A 9,559-nucleotide genomic window follows, 5' to 3' on the forward strand; every position below is an offset into this window, starting at 1 on the left:
TTAATTGAGCAGTAGCTTCTTCAGCCAACTTATAAGCTGTTTGTAAACTCTCCTGCAATCGCCTGACATACTGATAGTGACTCTTATGAGAAACTCCATCTGATGACACCCCTAACTGGAGATCTATAGGTAGTCTCGCTTCTCTCCCAAACATAAGGAAGTATGGTGAATAACCTGTGGAATCATGTCGGGTGCAGTTGTAGGCATGAACTAGTGCTTCTACTTGACGACTCCAAGTTCTCTTTTCAGACTCTGGCAGGGTCCCTAACATATTTAGCAAAGTTCTGTTAAACCTCTCAGGCAAAGCATCTCCTTCTGGATGATAGGGAGAAGTTCTTGTCTTCTTAATTCCCAAAACATTCATCATTTCTTTAATGAGGCGACTCTCAAAGTCTCTACCTTGATCAGAATGCAGTTTCTTAGGAAGACCATAATGAATGAAAAACCTTTCCCAAAGAACTCTAGCCACTGTACTAGCCTTCTGGTCCTTTGTTGGGAAGGCTTGAGCATAACGGGTATAGTGATCTGTTACAATAAGAACATTTCCAATGCCACGAGAATCTGTCTCAATGCACAAAAAATCCATGCAAACAAGATCCATGGGGCCTTCACTTTTCAGATGACCCATAGTGGCAGCTCGAGTTGGAAGAGTTTTCCTCTGTACACATCTAAAACATTTATGAATGTAGTCTTCTACATACTCTCTCATCTTAGGCCAATAACATCTATCCTGCAAGAGGCCAAACGTTTTTTCTGTCCCCAAGATGTCCGTGCTGATCATGCAAGGATGACAGAACAAGTTTTCTTAGTTTGGCAGGTAACACCAATTGTCTTCGATCTGGATGATTGTGGTATTTAACTACTCGAAACAGAAGTCCATCTTGAATTTGAAACTTATTCCACTCTCTTTTTAGTGGACCAGACCATTCCCTAGGAATTCTCTTCAGTAGGTGTGGGCTATCAGTTTGAACAGCTTTTCAAAGTAGTCCAATTAAAGGATCTTGTTCCTGTGCATTTATTAATTCTTCAGGAGGTATTCAAGACCATCTGGCTAATTCCACTACAGACGGTTTACAATAATATACAGGCAGAGCTTGTGGATGACATCCCAATGAATCTACTGCTCTCAAATCTGAAAAAACAGAGGTTTCGTCTTTGAAGACACTGGTTTGGCAGAATGCTCTCACACCAAGTGAAGGAATTTTTTCCCATTGAGAATCACCTGTTTGTTCTGGTAGTCCTGGTCATCGGGACATTGCATCAGCCCCTATATTCTTAGGCCCTGGCTTGTAACGTAACTTAAAAGTGTAATTTGATAGTGCAGCCAACCACCGATGACCGGTTGCATCCAACTTTGCTGTAGTCAAGATGTAGGTAAGTGGATTATTATCTGTTCAAACTTCAAATTCTACTCCATAAAGGTAATCGTGGAGTTTATCCACTACTGCCCATTTAAGAGCCAAGAACTCAAGCTTGTGGACTGGATAATTCTGTTCACTCTTAGACAAACTCCTACTTAGATAAACAACAGGTCTCAACCCTCCAGGGTACTCTTGGTGTAAAACTGCCCCCAAACCCACATAGCTAGCATCTATATGTAGCACATAAGGTTTCTCGGGATCTGCATAGGCCAAGACAGGTGCCTCAGTTAAATTTTTCTTTAAATTCTCAAATGCTTTGGAGCACTCTGATGTCCACCGAGTTCCCAAAGGAGTTTTTGCATTTAGTGGCTTTTTAGGATCATCTTCACTATGTTTCAGCAAGTCGTTTAGGGGTCGAGCTAACTGGGAGTATCCTTTCACAAATCTTCGATAGTATCCACAAAATCCAAGAAATGATCGAAGTTCACCAATGTTGTTAGGCTGTGGCCATGCGGTTACTGCTCCCACCTTAGCAGGGTCTGTAGACACCCCTTCTGCCGAGACCACATGACCTACATAGGTCACAGATGATTGCCCAAATCTACATTTCTCCGGACTTAACTTTAGGCCTTCTTCGTGAAGACGATCCAATACTTTCAGCAACCTTGTCTCTTTCTTCCAAAGTACTACCGAATACAATAAGGTCATCTAGATAGACAAGACACTCACGTCCATTCATATCTCCCACAGTACGTTCCATTAGCCTTTGGAATGTGGCTGGAGCTCCACAGATCCCTTGTGGCATCCGTGTAAACTGATAGAATCTTAGTGGACAAATAAAAGCTGTCTTCTCTTGGTCTTCTTCAGTCATCCCTACCTGAAAATAGCCAGATCTCAGATCCAGAACACTGAACCAGCGGCTGCCATTATGACAATGTAAAATCTCTTCAATTCGAGGTATGTCATATTGGTCAGGTATAGTTCTTCGATTGAGAGTCCGATAGTCAATGCACAAACGTATAGACCCATTCTTCTTTCTAACCACTACAATGGGTGAAGCCCATGGACTGCGAGAAGGAACGATTATTCCAGCTTTTTCCATCTCAGCCAAAACGGCACGAACATCCTTAACATCACGAGGAGGCAATCTCCTAGAGCGTTCCCTAAAAGGGGCAGAATCTGTTAGGCTAATGGTATGAAGCATATGTTTTGAACGTCCTACATCCATTTCTGCGGCAGAAAAAACTCCTGCACGGGCCTTCATAGCCTTCTGCAACCGCTCACATGCCTCCTTAGGCATTGTAGATCCTTCAAAGTTAAATTGTAGTTTTTCTGTTTCTGTTTTTGAGAGAGAGAAACATTTACGAATAGCCAATGATGAGTCTACTACTGGATAAAGATATCCCAAAGTCTGATTAAAATCAATACCAACAGGGTATGGAGCCAAATTTTGGACCTTAACACTTAGCCACTGTGGTGGAGGCCCATCCTTTCTTCTGTGTAAGATTTCAGGTACCAAAATCCAACCCTGCTTGGTTGCTTCTTCATCTGGCATTTCAAGAATAAAACAGTCCTCTTTGGGTCTGCCGTCAGGGTACACCACTAAACATTTTAACTCTTTCATCCCTCCTGGGGAAATGTAAGTCACTCCGGCAGAACGGTTGTAGCACTGACCAGCATATTGTCTCAAAGATATCTTTTCAACCTCCTGACGTAAAGTTGGGTGTAATGACTTGTCTATGTCTTGCCCCCCAACCTCCATCATGAATTTCCGTAGCAAAGATTGTACATATTTTGTGTTGGTCCCTAGAATTATAGGGGCTTTGGAATCTTTGCAGGTTTCTGGGCAGATTAAAGCCTTCACTTTCATGGGGTATATCATACTAGTATGTAACTGGACTATACTAATGACTACAGTGACAACTCCATCAACAGCAAACCTATTTCCACCCACACCTCTTAAATCAATTTGAGAGGGAGGCTTGATTTTAAGATGTTTAAGGTAAGTATCATAAAAACTACGATAGATTATGGTGCACTGAGATCCAGTGTCCAACAGCGCCTGTGTAGAAATGTTACAAACTTTTACTCCAATAAAAGCCCTTGGCCCAGCTACATCATCTTCAGATAAATCAAAGGAAATATCAGTCATTCCCTTCTTCTGAGGGACTGTAAGGCTTCCCAAAAAATCACCAGCATATGAATGTATTTTGCTGGGGCAATCCTTTGAGAAATGGCCTATCTCTCCACAAGTGAAACAACTCCCTTTTGGTCGAGTAGTATTTTGGAGTTTTACAGGTAGTTTTGCTCTCTCCAACTCAGCCTTTACTTGGTCAGGCAGTCCATTCTCCATAAGCTCTTTCAACAAAGAATCTGCATTTCTGGAGTCTTCTAATTTTTTTTTTTAGTCTTACTTTTACCTATGCAAGCTTCGCCAGACTTACACACAGTGTGGAAAATCATTTCCTCTTCTTGAGTCCTTATCATAGGCATTAGGGCCTCCAATTCTTTTGGTGCTCGAGAGTGCAATTGGGCTCTAAGAAAGATGGCTATTGGGTGGTCTGGTATAATGCCATGAAGGAACTGATCTTGCCTCCGTTTATTCATATCTTGTCGGGTCACTACCCCTTTTCGAAACAATAATACAAGCTGCTCATGTAATCTTAATAGAAAGTCAGACATCTTCTCTGTCTCTCGCTGCTTAAGAGATCTTCTGGATCTTCAAATAGACTATATAAGGTCTTTAAGAAAGAGATTAACTCTACAGTAGTAGCTTCAGGGTGTTCCTCTCTATGGTGTTGCAACAATACTTGTGCTGGTGGCCTAACACTTTCTAAGAGGCGGACACACTTCACTGTCTCTGGGCAACTCCATTCTTGCAGCACCATGTTAGCATAATCACACCATGCCGCAATACTCTCCTCTCCTAAGGGTACAGGAAGGTTTCCTGAAAATATCTTTAGTTTCCGGTAACTGTATGTATGTGAGCTGTCTGTGATGCTTGTAGCCAACATCTTCAGAACTTCAGATAGACTAGACTCCATATTAGATTCATTTTGAGATCCTCTAACACCCTGAACTTCATTTTCCTTGACTATATGCAGTTCTGATTTTATGGCATAAATGAGGTGTAGTCTGACTGAAGGTAGCCCTAGTAGCTGTAGCTCAGAGGGGTTGGGTACTTCTAAGAAACATTGGTTGGTGTCTATTAATATGCTACCCCAAGTGTCATCTGGTACTCTTTTGAATGCTACTATCTTAGGGTACTCTCTTAGTTGAAGTGCTCTCTGGAGTGACTCACATAGTTTATCTCGACTGGTTCCTACTGGTATCCAAGTCACAGCCACTGCCTGCTCAATTGGTACCTTTTTCTGCATTGCTCACTCTCTCACCTCTTCTAATTTTAAAAGATGTATCTCTTCTGATTTTGCCCCGCCTCTCGATCTCAGCAGTGCCTCCATCTGTAACATCCTTTCCTGACCTTCCCTGAGGTGGGTGATAGTGTAATGCTGTCTACCTGTTTCGTGTATGAGAACTAAGCCTCCGCAGAGTGGGAGTAGGAGGGGGGTTGAAATCGGGTATATAAGGGATGCCTGTATGACGCAGTGCCTCCACCTATAGGGGACACCCTAGAATAATAGGGTGTGGGGTCCTATAAGATTTTAGTACAAAAAGAAAACAAGTAATAACCACACAATAAATCTTCAAATAAAATGTTGCTTTGATTATTATAAAGTGTTAACCAATAACATACAGTGCAACAAATACAAATAATAATATCTTCGTATGACATCAGTATACCTTTTTTTTAACTCAGAAGTCCTTCATGAGCTCATGAAATAATAACATAACTGTTGTTGTAAAATACTTTGAGGTGGTGCTGTATAATGCAATTTCATATACTAAATAGAATTTAGTTGAGATAATTATCCCTTGCTGCTTGTGAACGAAGCTAGAGAGCGCTGCTTGTGATCGATGCAGTGCTCAAGAAAAACTTCTCCTCAGAAATACTGAATAACATAAGTCTCTACCTTATTACTGAATTTCAGCAATCCACTTGCCTTATACTGCAAAGTCAGTCACTCTTTTACTACAAACAGCTGCAGAAATCTCACAGTTATGCCCTTATGTAATGTAGCTTTATAAATCCAGTCAGTGTATTTATGCAAACTGTTCAGGCAGAATAACTTATAGGATATTCTCTGGGTTATCTCTTTAATATACATCACACTCAGTTACTTCCTTATGTAATGCAGCTGTGCAATCCATTTAGTGTATTTATGCAAACTGTTTAGGCAGAATAACTTCTAGAATATTCTCTTGGTTATCTCTTTAATATACAACAACTCTGCAGCACATCAGATATGACTAGTATATCTTTTCTCTTGCATTTAGTTAACATGAAGTTATGGAGATCTTAAAACAGCAGATAATGGCTGACACTCACTGTACAAATAAAAGGTTCTGCAGCAGCCACATGTAGCAATGTCTGAACTGTCTCTGGAATCCATGCATTAGTCTGAATAACTTCTTTCAGCTTGGAAACAGCAACTTTCTTGCTCCACACTTCTCTTAACACCTAAGAAATCTCCTCAGCACTAACAACTCCTCCCCCTTCCCAGATGGCATTTCTCTTCCTCAATACAACTATTACAGCAGCCATCTTGGGTAAGGGCAAGGTCCTTACAGGTAAAAGAGCTGATTACTTTGGGGCAATGCCCCGCAAAAAGCCCTTTTAAGGGCTGGTAAAAGAGCTGATTACTTTGTAATGTAGAATAGGCTAGGGACTTTTATTATTTTGGTTTTTTTTTATTATTATTAGGGGGCTTAGATTAGGTGTAATTAGTTTAAAATTCTTGTAATATTTTTTTATTTTCTGTTATTTAGTGTTTGTTTTTTGTAATTTAGTTTAGTTTATTTAATTGTATTTAATTGTAGGTATTTGTAGCTAATTTATTTAATTAATTTAATGATAGTGTAGTGTTAGGTTTAATTGTAACTTAGGTTATGATTTATTTTACAGGTAATTTTGTATTTCTTTTAACTAGGTAACTATTAAATAGTTAATAACTATTGTACCTAGTTAAAATAAATACAAAGTTACCTGTAAAATAAAAATAAATCCTAAAATAGCTACAATGTAACTATTAGTTATATTGTAGCTATATTAGGGTTTATTTTATAGGTAAGTATTTAGTTTTAAATAGGATTAATTCAGTTAATAAGAGTAATATTATTTAGATTTATTTAATTAATATTTAAGTTAGGGGGGTGTTAGGGTTAGTGTTAGACTTAGGTTTAGGGGTTAATAATTTTATTATAGTGGCGGCGGTGTAGGGGGGGCAGGATAGGGGTTAGTACATTTATTATAGGTGTCGGCGGTATAGGGGGGCAGGATAGGGGTTAATAGGTATTATGTAGGTGGCGGCGGGGTCCGGGAGTGGCGGTTTAGGGGTTAACATATTTATTATAGTTGCAGCGGGGTCCGGGAGCGGCGGTTTAGGGGTTAACATATTTATTATAGTTGCGGCGGGGTCCGGGAGCAGCGGTTTAGGGGTTAATATATTTATTATAGTTGCAGCGGGGTCTAGGAGCGGCGGTTTAGGGGTTAATAACTTTATTTAGTTGCGGGGTGCTCCGGGGGCACCGGTATAGGGGGTAGAACAGTATAGTATAATGTGAGTGCTTAGTGACAGGGGTATCAATAAAGCTGTAAAAAAGCCGAAGAGCAGCGAGATTGATGAGTGATAACTATCACAGTCCGCTGATCATCGCCCCGTACTTGGTGCGCAGCTTTTTGACAGCTTTATTGATAACTATGGCAAGCATATTCAGGTCCACGGCGGCGATGTGAGGCGAGCTTAGGCGAGCGTATTGGGCTGGCGAATGCAGAAAAATACGGAGATTAATAACTAGAGCCCCTTGTATCTATTGCCTTTATTGAGTAGATTGTCTCTTTATTTAAAAGTTAGTTTAGTTCCTCATTTTTAGTTTTAAGTGAATTCATTAATTTGCATTGGGGATTCCTTTTTACTTGCTCACGTAGTGAGGTTATATCTGTCCTTATATCTGTTCAGTTTAGTATTGTGTAATTTTTTAAGTCTGCTTGATTCAGCTATTAATAAGCCTCTTATTGATGCTTTAAGAACACCCCAAACATAATTTGGGTTAGCAGTCGAGCCTTCATTAATAGTTATAAAGTCTCTAATGTGTTGTATTTTATGTAAGAAAATATCATCCTGTAGCAGACTAGGGTGGAGGGTCCATGACTTAACTCTGTTTGGGTTTATTAATCCTTCTAGATCAATCGCCATCATGTCATGGTCTGACCAAGAATAATTATAAATATTAGCTGACTTCACTAATGGTAACAAGATTTGACTAATCAGAATTAGATCAATTCTAGAGTGAGTGCCATGTACAGTGAGATAAAAGGTGTAATCTCGAGTACCTCTATTTAAAGCGACAGTCTACACCAGAATATTTGTTGTTTTAAAAGTTAGATAATCCCTTTATTACCCATTCCATAGTTTTGTATAACCAACACAGTTATATTAGTATACTTTTTACCTCTGTGATTATCTTGTTTCTAAGCCTCTGCAAACTGCCCCTTATTTCAGTTCATTTGACAGACTTGTATTTTAGCCAGTCAGTGCGGGCTCCTAGGAACTCCACGTGTGTGAGCACAGCGTTATCTATATGACACACATAAACTAACAGCCGCTAGTGTTGAAAAACTGTCAAAATGCCCTGAGCTAAGAGGCGGCCTTCAAGGGCTTAGAAATTAGCATATTAACCTCCTAGATTTAGCTTTTAACTAAGAATACCAAGAGAACAAAGCAAAATTGGTGATAGAACGAAATTGGAAAATTGTTTAAAATTACATGACCTATCTGAATAATGAAAGTTTGTTTTGGACTAGACTGTCCCTTTAATGCTTTCCAGCATCTCCAGTATCTAATAAATTGAAATCTAACAAGAAATCCTTCAGAATCTGTTGGGCTGAGGTAGTTCTTTTATTTCTTTGGGTATCTGTGGAGGATCTATCTAGTGTATCATTTAGCGTCATGTTGAAATCCCCTACAATTATAGTTTTATATTTTTTTCATAAAGAAAGTTGTTTACTTAGTTTGGTAATGAAGGGTCCTTGATGGTCATTTGGTGCACAAATATTAACTCGCAGGATAGGAGTGTTATGTATTAAACCTCTTACTATAAGGAATCTCCCATCTTTATCTTTATTACCTCCTTTTCTTTGAAATTTAGGGAAGCGTGTATAAGCAAGGACACCCCACATTTCTTTTTATTGTTAATTGTGTGGTATTGCAGTGGAAAAAGTTTATCCCAGTATTTAGGGGTAGAGGTCGAGGTAAAATGGGTCTCCTGTAGCATGATTATCTGGGCATTCTGGGATTTGTAATCCAATATAGCTTTTTTAATTTTATTTTTGAATTGAGACCCCTTACATTATGGGAAATTATCCTAATATACATTCCCCCAATCTAAAAGCGTGCTAATGATGTACATATTTATCAAAATTATTATTATATAAATTATAAACTGGGATAACATATTGCAATCAAGGTGTGGAAACCTTACCTTGGGGATGTCATTCATTTTCAAACCTCTGAGTAGTCCTATAGATATGGTCTTGGAAAGGATTATCATATCATCTTGAAGATGAATGTACAGATGACAAAATTTCTTGCAAAACATTTGCGAACTAACATTTGAGACTGAAGATATTTACATATAACAACATAACATTAACTTGTAAGATGATGCACCTGTATGTATCTAGAAAGGCAAACAATAATATTAGTAAAGCCAACTCTGGAGCAGCAATTGCCATATTCTATAGTATCGGTAAACTGAACATATGAGGTAGAAGAAATAGGGAAGGGAAAAGGAGGTAAGACATAGGAAGATATGTTCTGGGAAGAAAAATGTGAGAGATATCTTCCTAACTTTTCCTGTTACAAAATAATTTTCTGTCAACAATGCAAAGAGTCCAATCTTAAACAAATATACAACCTGTTAGTCGTAACTTCAAGTATTTAACCCCATCAAAACCTTGGTCTTGAAATCTTAAAATATTTAATTTCATGGGGTTGGAGGTTCTTCTCTGTTGGCAGCATTACATTCATTGATAGTTGTAGAGCTTGGTTTGGATTTCTTTATCTTTCCGTTCTTGCTTT

This window comes from Bombina bombina, chromosome 6, assembly GCF_027579735.1.
Source record: "Bombina bombina isolate aBomBom1 chromosome 6, aBomBom1.pri, whole genome shotgun sequence".
NCBI classification, from domain to species: Eukaryota; Metazoa; Chordata; class Amphibia; order Anura; family Bombinatoridae; genus Bombina; species Bombina bombina.